At 37.4% G+C, this 19716-nt stretch overlaps 1 long non-coding RNA gene across 1 annotated transcript; it reads left to right on the forward strand.

The window, feature by feature from the left end:
* The first annotated feature begins 6683 nt into the window (after positions 1-6683).
* LOC130458327 (uncharacterized) lies at positions 6684-19102 on the forward strand. Its single transcript, XR_008917486.1, has 3 exons — positions 6684-6815; positions 7561-7636; positions 16991-19102. It is a non-coding gene; the product is annotated as an uncharacterized LOC130458327 (long non-coding RNA).
* Positions 19103-19716: the final 614 nt, after the last annotated feature.

Consider the following 19716-nt stretch of genomic DNA (forward strand, 5'->3'; position numbering starts at 1 on the left):
ACAAGTGAATTCTATCAAACATTCAGAGAACAGTTAATCCCAATACTATACAAACTATTTGACATAATAAGCAAAGAGGGAGTTCTACCAAACTCCTTTTATGACACAAACATGGTACTGATTCCAAAACCAGGCAGGTCAAAAACAGAGAAAGAAAATTATAGACCAATCTCCCTAATGAATATAGATGCAAAAATCTTAAATAGGTTACTAGCAAAAAGACTTCAGCAAGTGATCAGAAGGGTCATCCACCATGATCAAGTAGGATTTATACCAGGGATGCAGGGCTGATTCAATATTAGGAAAACAATACACATAATTGACCACATCAACAAGCAAACCAACAAGAACCACATGATTATCTCAATAGACGCAGGAAAAGCCTTTGATAAAATACAACATCCATTCCTATTAAAAATACTAGGAAGCATAGGAATAGAAGGATCATTCCTATAAATAATAAACAGTATATATCTAAAACTATCAGCTAATATCATCTGCAATGGGGATAAACTATATGCATTCCCAATAAGATCAGGAGTGAAACAAGGATGCCCATTATCACCTCTACTATTTGACATTGTACTAGAAACACTAGCAGTAGCAATAAGAGAAGAAAAAGAAATTGAAGGTATCAAAATAGGCAAGGAGGAGACCAAGTTATCGCTCTTTGCAGATGACATGATGGTCTACTTAAATAATCCTAGAGATTCAACCAAAAAGCTAATTGAAATAATCAACAACTTTAGCAAAGTTGCAGGATACAAAATAAACCCGCATAAGTCATAAGCATTTCTATATATCTCCAACACAGCTCAGCAGCAAAAACTAGAAAGAGAAATCCCATTCAAAATCACCTTAGACAAAATAAAATACCTAGGAATCTATCTCCTGAGATAAACACAGGAACTATATGAACACAACTACAAAACACTCTCCACACAACTAAAACTAGACTTGAGCAATTGCAAAAACATTAACTGCTCATGGATAGGAAGAGTCAATATAATAAAAATGAACATTCTATCCAAACTTATTTATCAGTTTAATGCCATACCCATTGAACTCCCAAAATATTTCTTTACTGGTTTAGAAAAAACCATAACAAAGTTCATTTGGAATAACAAAGGATCAAGGATATCCAGGGAAATGATGAAAAAAACACAAATGATGGGGGCCTTACAGTCCCAGACCTCAAACTATATTACAAAGCAGCAGTCATCAAAACAATTTGGTACTGGCTAAGAGACAGAAAGGAGGATCAGTGGAATAGACAGGGGGCAAGCGACCTCAGCAATACAGTATATGATACACCCAAAGATCCCAGCTTTGGGGACAAAAATCCAGTATTTGATAAAAACTGCTGGGAAAATTGGAAGACAGTGTGGGAGAGATTAGGAATTGATCAACACCTCACACCCTACACCAAGATAAATTCAAAATGGGTGAATGACTTAAACATAAAGAAGGAAACCATAAGTAAATTAGGAAAACACAGAATAGTATACATGTCAGACCTTTGGGAGGGGAAAGACTTTAAAACCAAGCAAGACATAGAAAGAATCACAAAATGTAAAATAAATAATTTCGACTACATCAAATTAAAAAGCTTTTGTACAAACAAAACCAATGTAACTAAAATCAGAAGGGAAACAGCAAATTGGGAAAAAATCTTCATAGAAACCTCTGACAAAGGTTTAATTACTCACATTTACAAAGAGCTAAATCAACTGTACAAAAAAACCAAGTCATTCTCCAATAGATAAAGGGGCAAGGGACATGGATAGGCAGTTTTCAGATGAAGAAATCAAAACTATTAATAAGCACATGAAGAAGTGTTCTAAATCTCTTATAATCAGAGAAATGCAAATCAAAACAACTCTGAGGTATCACCTCACACCTAGCAGATTGGCTAACATGACAGCAGAGGAAAGCAGTGAATGCTGAGGGGATGTGGCAAAGTAGGGACATTAATTCATTGCTGATGGAGTTGTGAACTGATCCAACCATTCTGGAGGGCAATTTGGAACTATGCCCAAAGGTCGATAAAAGAAAGTCTACCCTTTGATCCCGCCATAGCACTTCTGGGTCTGTACCCCAAAGAGATAATGGGGGAAAAGACTTGTACAAAAATATTCATAGCTGCACTCTTTGTGGTGGCCAAAAATTGGAAAATGATGGGATGCCCTTCAATTGGGGAATGGCTGAGCAAATTGTGGTATATGTTGGTGATGGAATACTATTGTGCTAAAAGGAATAAATAAATAAATAAAAGGAGCAGAACCAGGAAAGCACTGTACACAGAGACTGTTACACTGTGGTACAATCGAATGTAATGGACTTCTCCATTAGTGGCAGTGTAATGTCCCTGAACAATCTGCAGGGATCTAGGAGAAAAAAACACTATCCATAAGCAGAGGCCAAACTGTGGGAGTAGAAACACCGAGGAAAAGCAACTGCCTGACTACAGCGGTTGAGGGGACATGACAGAGGAGAGACTCTAAAGGAACACTCTAATGCAAATACTAACAACATGGCAATGGGTTCAAATCAAGAACACATGTGATACCCAGTGGAATCACGTGTTGGCTATGGGGGATGGGGGGGAGGAAAAGAAAATGATCTTTGTCTTTAATGAATAATGCTTGGAAATGATAAAATAAAATATTATTTAAAAAAAAACAGAGGATCAGGGAAAATCTTTCCAATGAGGTAGAGGCTGAAGGGCAGAAGGTACTTCCAGGGGAGAAGTTCACGAGTGAAATGAATTCTTAAGGTAAGGAGGTTGCTATAAAAATCTGGAAAGTTAACAATGGAATAAATGTGTCATCAATTATTCAATTTAATAAACGTTCATTAAGTACTTATTATATACCTGGCACTGAGTGGATTGTTTGTTGAGGGTACAACACACACACACACACACACACACACACACACACACACACACAAACAGGTCCTCCTCTCAAGGGCTTCTGTTCTAATAAGAGAGGCAACATATTGTCAGAGACAAATTTCTCTCTCCATTATTTTGCCTTTTTTAATGTCATCTCTCAGTGACCTGGAGGTCAAAGATCACTGAGTAAATTCAGATATAGATAAGCCCTCAGAGAAAGGAAGTTCAAGAACCAAGGAACCAAGGAGACAGGAAACTGATCCCACAGGCACTGCCACCCTGAGCGGCCCAGGCAAATTAAGAAACTATGGTTGGTTCTTCAGATGTGACAGGTGGAGAAAAGAGCCTATAAGGTCAGCAGGAGCTTGTTGGGGTCTTCTGGCTGGAGTGTGGAGAGTTGAAGGAACCCTTGTCAAAATTTAGCCACCGGCCCATCATGGCAGCCAATAGATTAGAAGGTTAAGTATCTTTCTACCTGTCTCCTATCTTTCCCTCTCTTTACTACTACTACTACTTTGATTTAATAAAGTTATTAAACTACTATCAGCCTCATAATTTTAATTATTACAATATACATAAATAGGTATATACAAGATACATATAAATTAAGTAAAAGATAACCATAGAATGGACATCACTAGCATCTGAGAAAACCAGAAAAGAAAACCATCTCCTGAAGGAGATGGCCTGTAAGCAGTTAAAAAAAAAACAACTTATGTCTGTCTTAATAACAACTCTAGGACAGAAAGGCAAGAGTTAGGGATAATAGGGTTAAATAACTTGCCCAGGAGCACACAGCACACACAAGTATCTGAGGCTAGATTTGAACCCAGATCCTCCTGCCCCCAGGCTGGTACTCTGTCCCCTGTACCACCTAGTTGTTCCCCATAAGCAGAGTCTTAAAGAAAGGAATGGTAAGAGTTGAAGGCTGAGGGGCAGATCTTTCCAGAAGTGGAAAATAGATAGCGTGCAGGCACAGACAGTGATGGATTTTCTTCTGTGAAGAACAGTAAGTAGGCTAGTATGGCTGCATCTTAGAGTGGGGTAAAGAGGAATAGGATATAAAAAGATTGGAAAAGCAGAAAGGGACCAGGTTATGAAATGCTTCAAATGCCAATCAAAAAGACCTTATATTTGATCCTAGAAGTAATAGCGAGTTACTGGAGTTTATGGAATAGGGGAATGACACGGTCAGACTTGAACTTAAGGGAAATCATTTTGGCAGCTATATGGACCGTGGATTAGAGTGAGGAGAAACTTGAGGCAGCAACATAAATTAGGAAGCTATTATTGCAATCGAGGCAAGAGGTAATGTGATCCTGAGCTAAGGTCATGACTATGTGGGTACTGAGAAGGGGTCAGAGTCAGAGATGTTATAGAACTAGTAATGATGGGATTTGGCAAATGATTATTCCCTAGATGTGTGCCTCAGTACCACTCTAAGTTTGTGTCAACTCTTCCTTAATGTGCTGTAGATATGCAAGAGTGCACCCCAGATTTTAACAATGGTTATGTACTTTAGCTACAATTTTTACTATGCCATCTTTTGCTAAGAGCTAAAAAGACACAGAGGCAGAGACAGAAACAGAGACAAAGAGGAGAGAAGAAAAAAAAAGGAGATGAATTTTTCAAAAGTTAAGCTGAGAGACAAGTAAACAAGGACAGTAGACTCTCATGAATCCTTTTTAAAGACAAGTGGGGAGCAGCTGGGTGGCTCAGTGGATTGAGAGGCAGAATTGACTGGGTTCAAATCTAGCCTCAGACACTTCCTAGCTATGTGACCCTGGGAAAGTCACTTAATCCCTATTGCCTAGCCCTTATCCCTCTTCTGCTTTGGAACCAATACATAGTATTGATTCCAAGATGGAAGGTAAGGGTTTAAAAATAAAGAAGTCATTTTTGCAGGTACCAAATAGATTGGAAGAGATTGAAGATTAGAAAGAAAGAGGATGAGGCCACTGCAGGAAAATATATGAGAGGATGAAGTCAAGGGTACATGTAAAGGAAATGATCTTGACTAAGAGAAGTCCATATATTTAACAGAATGGAGGAGGAAATATTGGGGAGAAGAGAGATGAAATGCAAGGAGGAAAAGGAAGCTCCTAGAAAAGGTCTTCATTTTTTTTTAAAATAGGAGGTGAGGTCCTCATCTTGGGGAGGAGAGAATGGATATATTATCAATAGGCAGGGGCAGAATAATCAACAGGATCATTAGATTGGAGGATGAAATGAAGTAATCAATGACATTTAGCCTGGAGATTAAAGGGAAATACAATGTCTATACTTAAGTGTTGATGGGGTGGCACATGGCGTTGTTAGATATGTTCTGTTTGGCCCCAGAGGTCAAAACAAGTGGCAATGTATAGAAGTTACAAAAAGTCATATTTTGGCTCTGTCTAATAAAACATTCTTTAATATAACTATCTCAAAGTGAAATGGTCAATAATCTTAAGAGGTATGAGGTCCTCTCTCACTTGGTATCTACATGCTAGATGATAACTAGTTGTAGAGAGAACAATGCAGGTATGTATTGGCTCATATTGCCTCTGAGGTCCCTTCCAACTCCAAAATGCTGGGATTCTCCCTGAGGGTAGGGATTGTTTTTGCTTCCTCTATCTCTAGCCATAGCATAATATCTGGAACAACACAGTAAGTGCCTAATAAATATTTGATGATTGATTAACTCTATGTTTACTAATGGAACCACTCTTCAACAATCCATTGGCATAAGGCTCTTTTTATTAGTAGAGATTAAAACCCGGACCTATAGGAGAAGCAAAGCAGAGTTCATGAGAGGCAGGAGCTTTAGTTCTCAGCCAATCTCCCTTTGAGATCCCTTCAAGCAAGAGACCTCCTTCAGGACTCAACAAGCAAAAGTTTTCTAGGGGAGGGTCTTCATCTTCACCAATAAGGAGAATAGTAGTAGTAGTCTCTCTGTAACCGAGAATGATGATTGTCTTTGTGCGTTTTCATCTATGATAGATGAGTGTGCAAAAGACACTTGTGCGTGAAGGAGATTTAAGTGGAAAAGTCAGTGCACAGAGACAGTCCCACTCTCTCGGCATTGGAAGCCTGGGTCCAGTGGCACAAAAAGTCATTACACCTGGAGACTTCCTCAGCTGCATTGGATGGGCGTGTTGTCTTTTGTGCTCCAACACGCCCTAAGCACTCCACAGTGCCTTGCTGTATCACCATCTCAGTCACTTGCCAATTGGCCATGGGATGGGATTACACTGAGATGTGGTTTGACCAAGACTAATCAAGGTAGAACAAACACTTCCCTTATTCTGGATATTGTTATTTTAATGCAGCCTAATAAAGAAATGGCTTTTTTTTACTGAAAAAATACTAATTTGTGTGAAATGTAAGATCCACTAAAACATCTAGATCTTTGTTCGTATAAACTGCATCTTAGTTGTGATTCTTCCATTTTGTACTTATGAAATTGGTACAAGGCCACGGATAAGTCTCTTTCATTAGAGACCTTTCTCCACAAAGACATTATTCTTTTAATCCCATCCATTCAGCCAGTTCAAAATCTACCCAACTGTATTACTGCCTAGACAACATCTCTTTATTTTATACACCAGGAGAGCATGTGAGACTCCTCAAATCAGAATCACAACCTCACCTCAGTAATTTTGAAAGATTGCTACTCTGTACATTAAACGAATTGAAGATATTTTATTTTAAGTATTCTGTCATTTTAACATTCTATATTATAAGATCCCATTCTCCCATTCATCTCCAACATTCTATAGTTCTGAGATTCTAAGCAGGAATTGTACTGAATGACAATGACCTTGAGCAAGGTTTTGATATCCTTCCCTCCCCATTCTAGAAAACCATGAAATGATACATGCACTTAGCTTTATGAGGTGGGTCCACACAAAGAAAGGAAGACTTCAGATTCCTTGGGGTAAGCAATCCAGAATGGTACCTAATGTGGTTATAACTTCACTTCCCCCAAAAAAAGTTCATCCCTCTCAGGATAAAATAGCCCCTGGCAGGACATTGCCTCCTGAGGCTCTCCAAATGGAGGACCATTAACAGAGGGAAAGGAAGTGCTGGGAAAGCAAGGTGATGTTGACCACAGACCATATCATCCCAGCCCTACTGGTCCACTCATCTGAAACAGGCACAATTATATCAAGCATGAAAAGTCAATGTGACCCCTCAGCACCTGAAGCTGGCTCAGCAATGACCACAGGGGGATGCTTGCATAGTGTCAGACCCATCCTTGCCATTAATTCACTAGGTAAATTACTCAGGCAGCTAATTTCCCCTCTGCCAAACTCAGTTTCTGTAACTATAGAAAATGAGAGGGAGTTTGATGGCATTAAGCTGCTTTTCCCTACTAACATTCAGTGTTCTGAAGGTACTTTCTCTACCTTTCCATCATTTGTTCTAAAACCCTTCCAGTTTTAATATTCTATGCCTGTGTTCTACAAGTGGATTTTCTGTGATGCCTTCCCTCTTCAACATTTGATGATTCCATGATTTGACAGAACATCAAGAAATTAGAAACTCCACTGTGATGGCCAAGAGATGCTTTATCACAGTCATAGGGTCATAATACCAATAATAATAGCTGTATTGATATGACTATTTCAGGTTTGTAAAGCACTATATAATCACCTCATTTGATCTTCATTACATTCCAGGGAACCCATATTTCACAAAAGAGGAGACTGAGGCAGGAGCTGGTGAAGACTTGCCAAGAGTCATACAGTGTCTGAGGTTGGATTTGTACTCAGGTTTTGAATTCAAATGATTTATTTACATCATCACTTATATCTGCTCTGATCAAGATTTGTAGAATCATAAGTTGAGAAATGGAGAGAACCTTGGAGACCAACCATCTACTCCAATCATCCCTCTCCCCTAAGTTTTCAACTAATACTGGATAATAGTAAATATCATCTCATTTTATCCTTACAACTTATCTTGTGAGGCAGTTGCTACTATTATTCCCATTTTACAGTTATGAAAACAGAAACATACAAAGGTCAAGTGACCTATTCTATGTCACACTACTAGTAAATGTCTAAAGGATGAATTTGAATTTCCTGACTCCAGGGCTGGTGCTCTATCCATTGAACCACACTGGACTACCTAGCTGCCTAAGAAGAAGAATATAAGTCCCAGAAGTTAGGTAACTTGTTCAAGGTCAAATACTAACATCATATATGAGATTTGCACCCAAATCCCCTTACTCCAAATCCAGGCTTTTCAGTTAGGATTTATTGATTACTTTATGCCCACTACTGTTGTGGGAGATGAGTAAGAAAGTACATCTCTACCAAAGAGATGGAAAGCTTTGCCCCTACTTCCAATCAGCTTAGTATCTAGAGAGAGAAACAAGAGTATATGACAAATGACAGAGAATCATTCAATTCATTTTCACATAATTTAAATGCAGGACATAAATGTTACAAGTTAATAGGAAAGCAAGAGATGGGGGAGAAATAGAAGAACTACAAAAGTCTTCATTGAAGAAGAGACTGAACCCTGAGGAATGTGTTAGATTTGGGAAAAAGACTTGAAGATGGTGAGAGGAGTAAGAGAACATTATGATCTGTTGTTGCTATTCAGTCACTTAGTCGTGTTTGACTACATGACACCATCAACTTTTGTCTATGAGATACTGGAATTGTTGGACATTTTTCCCTCTAAGGTATCCCCATTTTACAGATGAGGAACAGAGGCAAATGGGAACTAGGTGACTTGCACAGGGCCATATAGCTAATAAGTGTCTGAGGCCAGATCTGAACTCAGATCTTCTTGACTCCAGACCCAATGCTCTATCCAATGCATGACCCAGATGCCCTGACATTCTGGGTTACCTTCATTTAAATCCTAGATTATTAGATCCAGGAGGGATTTTTTTAAAGTTTCAATCCAATCTCCATATAGGTCAATTAAGAGGAGAAATTGAAGGTCCAAGCAGAAGAAATGATATCCCAAATCATATAGTAAATTAGACTCACCCATAGGACTAAAACCCAGTGTTCTAGTTGAAAAAAAAAAGCATCCCTCCAACAAAAGTTAAAAAAACTTCAGACTACTTTGTGAAGCGTAGCTCAATCAATTATCAAACTGTATCATATACTAAAACAATGAAAGCCAAGACAGTTGAATCATTGTCACCATCAAAGAAGCTGCTTTTAGAACAGCCTATAGGCTAGAGAATCACCCAAATCTAGTACCTTTGCCCTGTCCCAGCCCTGATCCTCCTGTATTGTTTGGAGAATGTTTGGTTTCCTGGGTAGAAGGGGAGGAAGGAATAAGAGAAGAGGGCAAGGATGGCTGCTTGACCTTCCCTTGTCATACTGCAGACAAATGCAGTAAGCACTAGGGAGTTAAGATCCTTATAGCAAATTGCCTGCTCTCCCACTCTATTACTAAGGTGACCCAGATTCCTTCCTCTTTTGCGCTATTTTACAAGTCATTGCAGGTATGATTTCAGAAACTGATGGCAAGTTTGCAAAAATTCCATTTTTATCATCAGCCCCCTTTAAGTGACAACAGAATTAAGAAGGTGCTCATAGAATTCTAGGTTGATAGAATCCCAGAGTTTGAAGGAAACTCAGAGGTCATTGATTACAGAATAAAAGAATGACAGAGTTTCAGAGTTGGAAACAGAGTGGTACAATAGAAAGAATACAGGAGTCAGAGGACATGGGTTCAAAACCTACCTCTCTGCTTACTGTCTGTCATCTTGAACAAGCCAATTAATTTCTGCATGCCTCTGTTTCTTCATCTGTAAAATGAGAAAACTATATTAAGGTTCCTCTGAGGGTTCCTTTCAGCTCTAGATGTATGATCCTACAAAAATCTGAGGCCATCTTGAGCCAACACCCAAAGAGTAATTCATTCTACTACGTGTCCAGAAAAAGCTTGTCCATCTACCATTTGAAGACTTCCTTCCACTTGAAGTGAGGTTGAAATTAATACTTTCCAAATATCCCAATTCATTTTTGTACAGCTCTGATTGTTAGGAAGTTTCCCCTTGCCTTTCACATTGAGCTTAAATCTGTCTGTTACATCTGTTACTTCAAATTCTATATATGTATGAATTTAAATTTTAATGGTTTGACTAAAATATATGAAATTTATAAATAATATGGTAGTCGTCAATTCAAAGTATTATTGCTTCAAAGTCAAAATGATGTTAATAGCTTTTATTTACAAAAGATATAGAAAGAGCGAAAGCAGAGAAATACAAATGGGGAGAGAAGATATTAGCTTATCTAACTAAATATTGCTCCAGTGCTTGACTCAGTCAGGACTTGTTGTCCTTCAACTGGAATTTAACTCTCTCTAGAAGATAGGAAGTTAAAGCCTTCAACCCTCCAAGAGGCAGGTCAAGACAACGACTCAAGCTGATGGTGATTCCTGAGGCCTACTTTTTTCCTTGAGCCAACCTTCTTCTTGAGGTCCAGCTCCTTCTCGAAGCTGACTTCCTTCTTGAAGCCCAACTCCTTCTTGAAACTGACTTACTTCTTGGAGTCGACTTCCCTAACTCCAGAAATTCAGGGCCTTTCATTGTGGCTTCCCATCCCTTCCTCTCTTCACAAGGACCAATCACAGCTTCCAAATTTCCCAGCACTGCCCAGAGGTCAGTGTTTGTGAGAACCACTTCTCACCTTCTGAAGAGGTGAATACCCATCAAAAGGGTTCACATATTCCTGGCTGACTGAGGTATGAATTCTCATTTTCTGGCTGATTGAGTTGAAAGGGTAGAGAGCTCCTCCACCTAGTGCTAAACAGGGTGTTCAGGCTTTTGTTGATTCAATTCAAAAGTAGACAAAGGAGAGTTAATCCTATCTTCACAGCCTGGTAAGGTACTAAGTAAGGGTACTTAAGTTATTGTTAACCAAAGTGTTAACTCAAAATGGACAAAAGGAATAAAGGATTCCCTTTCACAAGTGTAAACTCAAAGAGAACAAAGAATTCCTTTTTACTCTCTGGTATGATAGTTCTTCATATATTTGAAGATAAGAAGTTATTGTCCCTCTCCCTCATCCCAAGACTTCTCCTTTTGGATAAACATCTTTAGCCCATTTCCTTCAACAGATACTCATATATTGAGCTTTCTGCCTAATCAAAACCCCCATATGTTTTTCCTATAAAAATCTTACATTCTTGTTTTCCCCCATTCCGTTATCATGAGATTTAGAACTCAAGGGTTCTTTGCATTTTTGCTATTAAATTTTATCTTATCAGACTGAGATGGCCATCCTATTCTATCAAAATCCTTTTGGATGCTGACTAGTACCCATATTAGTTGTGCCTCCCCACTTGTCAACTGCAAATATTACAAGCAGGCTCTCAATTCCTTTATCCAAATCAACAAGAATCATTGGACTAGTCACCAGGGATAATCCACTACTGACCACTTTCCAGGCTAATGTCAGTGTATTTAATAACAATACTTTATGGCTACTGATCCCCAATCTACCTAACTATACCCTAACCTAATCCACAACTCTACATCCTTTCAATTCCACAGGTAGTAAGTATATACTTATGTTCAAGACGTGACATAAGCCTGAGTCAGGAAGACCTGGGTTCAAGTCCCACTGCTTAGAGATGTTGCCTACATGCCCCTGGACACCCTTAACCTCATAGAACCCCAGAAAATGGTCTAAAGTGACAAGTTAGTCTTATATAGTTGAGACGGTACCAATCTCCTCTAGCAGAGGAAGTTGGCTTATGTTGTCCTGGAAGAAGACAACTAATTGTGGTCATCAGTACCCTCAAGTGATTTTGCCCCTCTGATAGAGGGCCTCAGGGCAAAATAAAAGTATTTCTCCTATTTTGTGGAACATAGATTCCCCTGTCTTTCTCCATTTACTGACAGCTGTTCTGCAGGATTTCACCTCTATGATCATACCATTACATACCCCTATCAGGTACTTTCTGTCATCATCCACATATTCAGTTTTGTTTTGTATATTGTTTTTCTTCATTAGATTTTAAACTTCCTAAGGGCAGAAACTCTGATTTATTTATTTATTTGTATACTCAGTGCTTAATACAGTACCTAGGACATAGGAGACTCTTAATAAATGAATATTATATTTTGCTGCATTGTATTTCACTGTATTATTGTTTCAAGGCCAGGGGCCTGAAATTCAGAGTATAATTGAACTATTACCTCCTTCTTTCCAGAAGCTATGGGGTAGGGAAGGGAAGGTAAGGGAAATCAAGGGAATAAGGATTTAGTAAGGACCAGACACTGAGCTAAATGCCAGACACTGAGCTAAAATGCTTTATAAATATTATCTGATTTGATCTTCACAACAACTCTGTGAGATAGGTGCTATTATTATTTCCATTTTAAAGATGAGGAAACTGAACCAAATAGAAATTAAGTAACTTGCCCATGGTAACCCAGTTAATAAGTGTCTGAGGTCATATTTTAATTCAGATCTTCAAAACTCCATGTACAAACTTCTATTTAAAATTCAAGTCTATTGTTTCCAAATTTATTTGTTTTTATTTTTGTTTTCTACCATACTTTATATTATAGAGCAACTAGGTGGCACCGTGGAGAGAGTGCCAGGTCTGGAATCAGGAAGACTTATCTGTCTGAGTTCAAATCTGACCTTCTAAACTTACTAGCTGTGTTACCCTGGGCAAATCACAGCCCAATTTCCTCATCTATAAAATAAATTGGAGAAGGAAATGGCAAAACCACTCTAGGATTTTTGCCAAGAAAACCTCAAATGTAATAATGAAGAGTCAGACATGATTAAGAAATGAATGAATAAATCAAAGTCCATACACATATTTTGATCAAAAAGTTAAAATCACTGTACCAACCAGTCAGTTTCTCAAACTATTTAATCAGGATTGGTCATTCATTATAAAAGTGAGTGACTCAGTGGCTTGGAAACACCAAAATGTTGGGAAATGTAATTTTTCTACATCTATCCCCTTAAAGGTATGTACTAATTAGTGATTCTATCCTAAAGATAGGACAAGAAATTTAAGAACTTCTTACTTTTGTTTTGTTGAACTCTGACTTCCTGTAAGTATAACCATTATTCCTAGTCCTACCCTCTGGAGTAAAGTATAATTAACCTAATCCTCCTACCACAATACAGCCCATCAAACATTTGAAAATAACCATCATCACCTGCCCCCCACCAAGACTCATTTTCTACATTCCCCCACAATCTATGTTTTCTTTGAATAGTTTGATTTTTAAGAAGTGATTATTTTACAAGCCCTAGTGATTAGCACCATTCCCTACATTCAATAGAGACATTTAGTAGACAGTGAATGAAAAGATGATGTTAGTGATAACACTGGTGATAAATGAAAATAAGGCATGATGAACTCAATGCCAGAGAGCTGATCTGTCATTGAAGAACCAATTATTAAATCTAGATGGGCCCAAAACTAGGAAAATTAATGTTTCATTCAGAGGAACTCTTTTTTTTTATTTAAACTTATTTGCTTGTTTCATTAAAGTATCCAGTTAACTCCTTACCTCCCTCCTCTCTTCCATTAGAAAAGGCACCATATGACAAAAAGATACATATGTATATAAAATTGTATGTTACTTGTTTCTATTTATCACTTCTTTCTCTGGAGGAACATAGACAAGTCATTCTTCAGACAGTATTTCTGTTGGTATATATAATATTCTCTTGCTTCTGCTTATTTTACTTTAGCATCTGATTGTGATGGAATACTACTGCATCATAAAAATAATGAGTAACTTAATTTTGGAAAAATACAGAAAGACATATATGAAATTATGAAGCTTAAAAAGAGCTGTCTTGAAGGAAATCAAGAAAAGCAAAACCAGGAGCCAGAAGGAAGGAATCCTCTCTCAATAATCTACCACAGAACATGGTCCTCTGGGTCACTCTCAAACCTTAGATATATATATCACATAACTGCCCCTCTCCACCCTTTGATATAGCATTATTTTTTTAGATCTTTTATTTTACGTGTTGCTAGATCTCCTTTGCCAAGACTGTTCACAAATCTTCTGTGTCTTAGGATCTTTACCTAGACTAATCTACTTGTTTAATACCATCCTAATTAAATGACCAAAAAATTGTTTTATTGAATTGGAAAAAAACAAAATTCATTTGGAAAAATAAAAGGTCAAGAATATCAAAGGAATTAGAGTAAAAAATGTAAAGGAAGAAAGTCTAGTAGTACCCAGTTTTGAACTATATTATAAAATGAAGTGATCAAAACTATCTGGTAGTGGCTAAGAAACAGAAAAGTAGATCAGTGGAACCGAACAGACATACAACAAACAATTGTAAAAGATTATAGTTTATGTCTGACAAAAATAAAGATCAAGATTTGGGGGATAAGAATTCACTAATTGGTAAAAATTGTTGGGAAAACTAGAAAGCAATCTGGCAGAAATTAGATATAGAACATATTTTATACCACTTATCAAAATAAGATCAAAATGGGTATATGACCTAGTTATAAAAGGATATCACAAAAAAATTAGAATAGGAAACATAATACTTATCAGATTTATGGATAGGAGAAGAATTTGTGAATAAACAAGAGATGGAAATGAGATATAAAATGGATAATTTTAAGTTGATAAAATTAAAAAGCTTTTGTGCAAATAAAACAAATGAAGTCAAGCTTAGAAGGAAAGCAATGCACTGGGAAAAAAACCTTTATGTACAGTTTCTTGGGTAGGAGTCTTATCTAAAACATATTGAGAACTTAGTGAAATGTATAAGAATATGAGCCTTTCCCTAATTATTTATCAATTAAAAGATATGAGCAGATATATTTTAGATGAAGAAATCAAAGCTATATATAACTATATTAAAAAGTGCTCTAAATCATAATTGATTAAGGAAATACAAATGAAAATAGCTCTGCGATATCATTTCACACTATTAATGAAAAAAAAGCAAAATGGCAAATGTTGGAGGGGATATTGAAAAATAGACACTAATTTACTGTTGGTGGAACTATGAACTCTCATCCATTTTAGAAAGTAATCTGGAATTATGTTCAAATAACTATAAATCTGTGTATTATTTTTGATGCACCAAAACCATTGTTTGTTTATTTCCTAGTGTGATCAGGTAAAAGGGAATAGAATCTATATGTTCTAAAATATATATAGCAGTTCTCTTTGTCGTGGCAAAGAACTGAAATTGAAAGAACACCCATTAATTGGGAAATGGCTAAATAAGAGCTCAAATTGTACTTTCTGCTACATTTCCACCTTTTGCAAGGGGCCTTTTCTCTTCCCACTCAAGTCTCATCACGGCTAGAACATTGCCTCTGAAATTACCTCCCATTTACCCCATGTATATCATATGTACACAGTTGTTACATATTGTTTCGCTTGTTAGAATGTGCCCAGAATATATAGTTGGTACTATATTAGAAAGATAATCTGGAGAATATTTCTAGTTTTGGTAAATGAATACACTCTGGCAATGACTAGAGAACTGCTAGGGGAAACGTATGAATGCCTAGGTGTAATGGAGATAGAAATAGTTCTGAGAGATAGAGACAGGTAGAGAGATGCTGCTAGAGGGGACTACTCTGGAGTTGCCTATTGATCACTATTGATGGCTAATAGTTTAAGGTATTTCCTTCCCTTTCTCCTCCCTTCACCTCCCAGTTTCCACCCGCGCCCTTCTGCCTTCCTTTCCCCTCCCCAGGTCTTAGCCAGTCACTTTTAAGTAACCCAGGGGAACTATGAGATTTCAGAGAAATATTCTTTACTCTTCTTCTCTCAAGAAAAGGGGGTTATTGGGAACAACAGGATGGTAATTGAGGTGAGAGGGGTAAGGTGTGTCCCTAATCTATAATGAAGGTTATGAGGATTTGGGAAAATGTCAGTTCTGTCACAACTGTGACTCAGAGACAGTCAGAGACATGGAGGACAACTGTTAAATTTTCCTTCTTCCAATTACACAAAGCCACCAACAAAAGTTAATTTCTTCTCAGATTAATTCCAGAAGCCCACCCCCCAAGGGTCCTTCAGCCTGAGACAGAAGCTAACAGGGATCAGTTCTTAGCTTCTTCCCCCTTCAGTCAGAAGCCAAGGAAGTTTCTCTCCAAAACCAAGAGAAATAGTTCAAGGCTAGAAATCCCAGCTTCTTCTCCACCACTCTGTCAGAGCCAACCAGGTCACTCCCTTTGATCAGAAACCCCAGAGAAGAAGTCTCTCCCTTGGTCAGTAACCCCAGAGAAGAAGTTTTTCAGTTCATCTCCTCTGGTCAGGCTCCCAACTGCCTTTCCTGAGAACATTCTGTTTTGGAATCTTCATCTTGAATGACAGATCAGGTCTCTGGCTTTGTTTCTTGCATGCTTGAAATTCTCTCTTCCTTCATGCCTCTTCCACAGTACTTAATAAATGTTTATTAAATAATCATGAAGATTTTTTTTCAAAATAAAGAGAAGGGGGTGGGAATTGATCACTTAATTTTTTGTTTGTTTGTTTTCAAAATAAAGGGATACCCAAGGATATGAATAGGCAATTCTCAGATGAAGAAATCAAAACTGTCAACATGAAAAAATGCTCCAAATCAATATTGATAAGAGAAATACAAATTAAAACAATTCTGAGGGACCATCTCACACCTAGCATATTGGCTAAGAAGAGGAAAATGATGAATGTTGGAGGAAATGTGGGAAAATTGGGACTCTAATGCATTGTTGAGTTGTAAACTGATCCAACCAATCTTGAGAGCAATTTAGAACCATGCTCATAGGGTCATTAAATTGTAAAAACCCTCTGATCCAACAATAGTACTACTAAGTATGTGTCTCAAAAAGACCTAAAAATTCAAATAATGGAAGGACCTATTTATACAAAAATATTTATAACAGTTTTTTTTTGTTTTAACAAATATCTGGAAATTGAGGGGATAACCAGACAAGTTGTGGTATCTGATTGTAGTAGATATAACTATTATGCTAAAAAGAAATTATGAATAGAACAGTTTCATAAAAACTGGAATTAGTTATAAGAATTGATTCAAAGTGAAGTGAACAAAACCAGCATAATATTGTACACAGTAACAGTAATAATTTAGGATGGTCAACTGCAAATTGTTTTGCTCTTTTCAGCAATACAATGATCCAAGACAAATCCAAAGGACTTATGATGAAAAATAATATCCATCAACAGAGAAAGAATTGATGGAGTCTGAATGCAAATCAAAGGTAATAATTTTCCACTTTAATTTCTTGAATAAATTATTTTACATAAGTCTTTTTTCACAATGTGACAAATGGAAATATGTATTACATGATAACATATGTATAAATTATCTCAAATTGCTTACTGTCTTAGAAAGGGAAGAAGGGAGGAAAAAAGGAAAAGAATTTGCAACTCAAAATGTGAGAAAATGGGTACTTCTGGGATAAGATGGCTGCAGAGTAGAAGGAATGGTCTTCTTTCTCCTCACCACCAACCAATATAAATCTCCTAAAAAGGACAAAAATCAAAATTAGATGAGCAAAGAGACTCCAGCATAGGATGAAGCCTTGAAGGTAGGCAGAATTTGGGCATTTCCATGCTATAAGTGTGAAGTGATCACCCCTCCCCTCATTCCACCTACAATGAAATGTCAGAGCAAGTTATGGGCAATCTCTAGGTTCTTGGGGGAGCTAGCTGAGGATACCATACACTTACTCATGAGAGCAGAGAGATGTGGGACCCCAGGAGTGTGAGGAATGCAGAGCTTGGAGGCAGACATAGGGCAGAGAAGAGCTGCTCACAGTAGACAAGGTGGAGCCTGAATAATAGCCTCAGGGCAAAAACATTCTGTAACTTAATACACAGAGAGTCTGGTCCCCTTACTCAGATTTCTGGCTGTGAAAGAAAGAAAAAACTAACACAGCAATGGCCACCAACATCCAAGAACTGCAATCTACAACTACCCCCCAAAAATAAGAAAAAGACTTTGACCTGGATAACTTCTATGGTGAAAAACAGCAGATTAGACCCTAAATGAACACTCTGGTGCAAACACCAACAACATGGAAATGGGTTCGAATCAAGAACACTTGTGATACCAAGTGGACTCACGCATCGGCTATGGGATAGGTGGGGGGAGGGGGAGAAAATGATCTTTGTCTCTAATGAATAATGCTCGGAAATGACCAAATAAAATAATGTTTAAAGGGAAAAAAAGAAAAAAGAAAAACAGCAGACTACAGAATAGACAGCAGTGAGTGACAAACAAGCAAATACAACCAAATTTCTCCCCAAAATGGAAATTGATCACAAATTCTCCAGGAACTCAAATTGGAGTTTAAGAACCAAGAAAGAAAGATAGAAGAAATTTAATGAGAAAAGTGGGATATACTTCAAAAAGAAAGTAACAGTTTAAAAGAAAAAATCTCCCACTTGGAAAAAGAAGAAAAGAAATCAAATTAAATGATTAGCAAATTGGAGACCAGAATTGACCTGCAGGATAAACCAAGCTGAAAAAGATAATCAAAAGATCATAGCTGAAAATTAGTCTATAAAGACAAGAAATGGACAAATAGAAGCTAATGATCTCACAAGACAGCAAAATTAATAAAGCAAAGTCAAAAGGATGACAAAATAGAAGGAAACATGAAACATATCATTGAGAAGATGACTAACCTGGAAAAAAGACCTAGGAGAGACAATTTGAGAACCATGGGTCTACCTGAAAACCTACAAATAAACAGAAACCTTGACATCATATTACAAGAAATTTTCCAAGAAAACTGCCCTGATATTCTTGAACAAAAGGGCAAAATATACATTGAAAGAGTCCACAGTTCACCTTCTATATTAAATACTCAAAAAATGACCCCAAGGAAAGTAATTGCTTGAATAAAATATGGCAAGAAGGCAGAAAGAGATAATTCAGATATCAAGTTGCACCAATCAGGATTACATAAGATCTGATAGCCTCTACACCAAAGGACCACAAGGCTTAGAATATGATATTCATAAAGGCAAGAGAATTGGTTCTACAACCAACGATCACTGACACATCAAAGCTGACTATATCCTTCCAAGGGGAAAGTATGAGCATTTAACAAAATAGAAGATTTCCAAATATTTGTAAAGAAAAGATAAGAACTAAACAGAAAAATTATATCCAAATACAAATCTCAAGAGAAACATGAAAAGGTAAATAAGAAAGACAGAGAAAAATATTTTAAGGGCTTCAGTAAAGTCAAATTGTTTATATTCGGATGGGGAAAATTATATTTGTAACTCTCAAAAACTGTATTTACTAGGGGGCAGCTAGGTGGCTCAGTGGCTTGAGAGCCAGGCCTAGAGACAGGAGGTCCTAGGTTCAAATCTGGCCTCAGACACTTCCCAGCTGTGTGACCCTGGGCAAGTCACTTGACCCCCATTGCCTAGCCCTTACCACTCTTCTGCCTTGGAGCCAATACATAGTATTGACTCTAAGACGGAAGGTAAGGGTTTAAAAAAAAACTGTATTTACTATCATAGTAGTTAGAGGAATTATTCATTGGTAGAGATTGGGGTACTAAGTGGCTTAAGATGGTATGTAAAAAAAAGAAAAGGGGGAATAGAAGATGGCACCAAGAGAAACTTGAAGGAATAAGAAAAATAGGATAATCTATAATACATAAAGAGGTGCATGGGAGGCAGAGGGAAAGAATACTATTATAGAAAAGAGAGGAAGAGAGTGCTAATAGGTATTACTTAAACCTTACTCTCAGTAGAATCAATTCTGAGAAGGAAGAGCATCTAGATCCATTGGGGTATAAAATTCTATCTTATCCTAAAATACCCGAGGGCAGGTGGGCCAGGGAGTACCAAAGGGGAGGGAAAAAGA

This window comes from Monodelphis domestica, chromosome 3 (genome assembly GCF_027887165.1).
Source record: "Monodelphis domestica isolate mMonDom1 chromosome 3, mMonDom1.pri, whole genome shotgun sequence".
Classification (NCBI taxonomy): Eukaryota; Metazoa; Chordata; class Mammalia; order Didelphimorphia; family Didelphidae; genus Monodelphis; species Monodelphis domestica.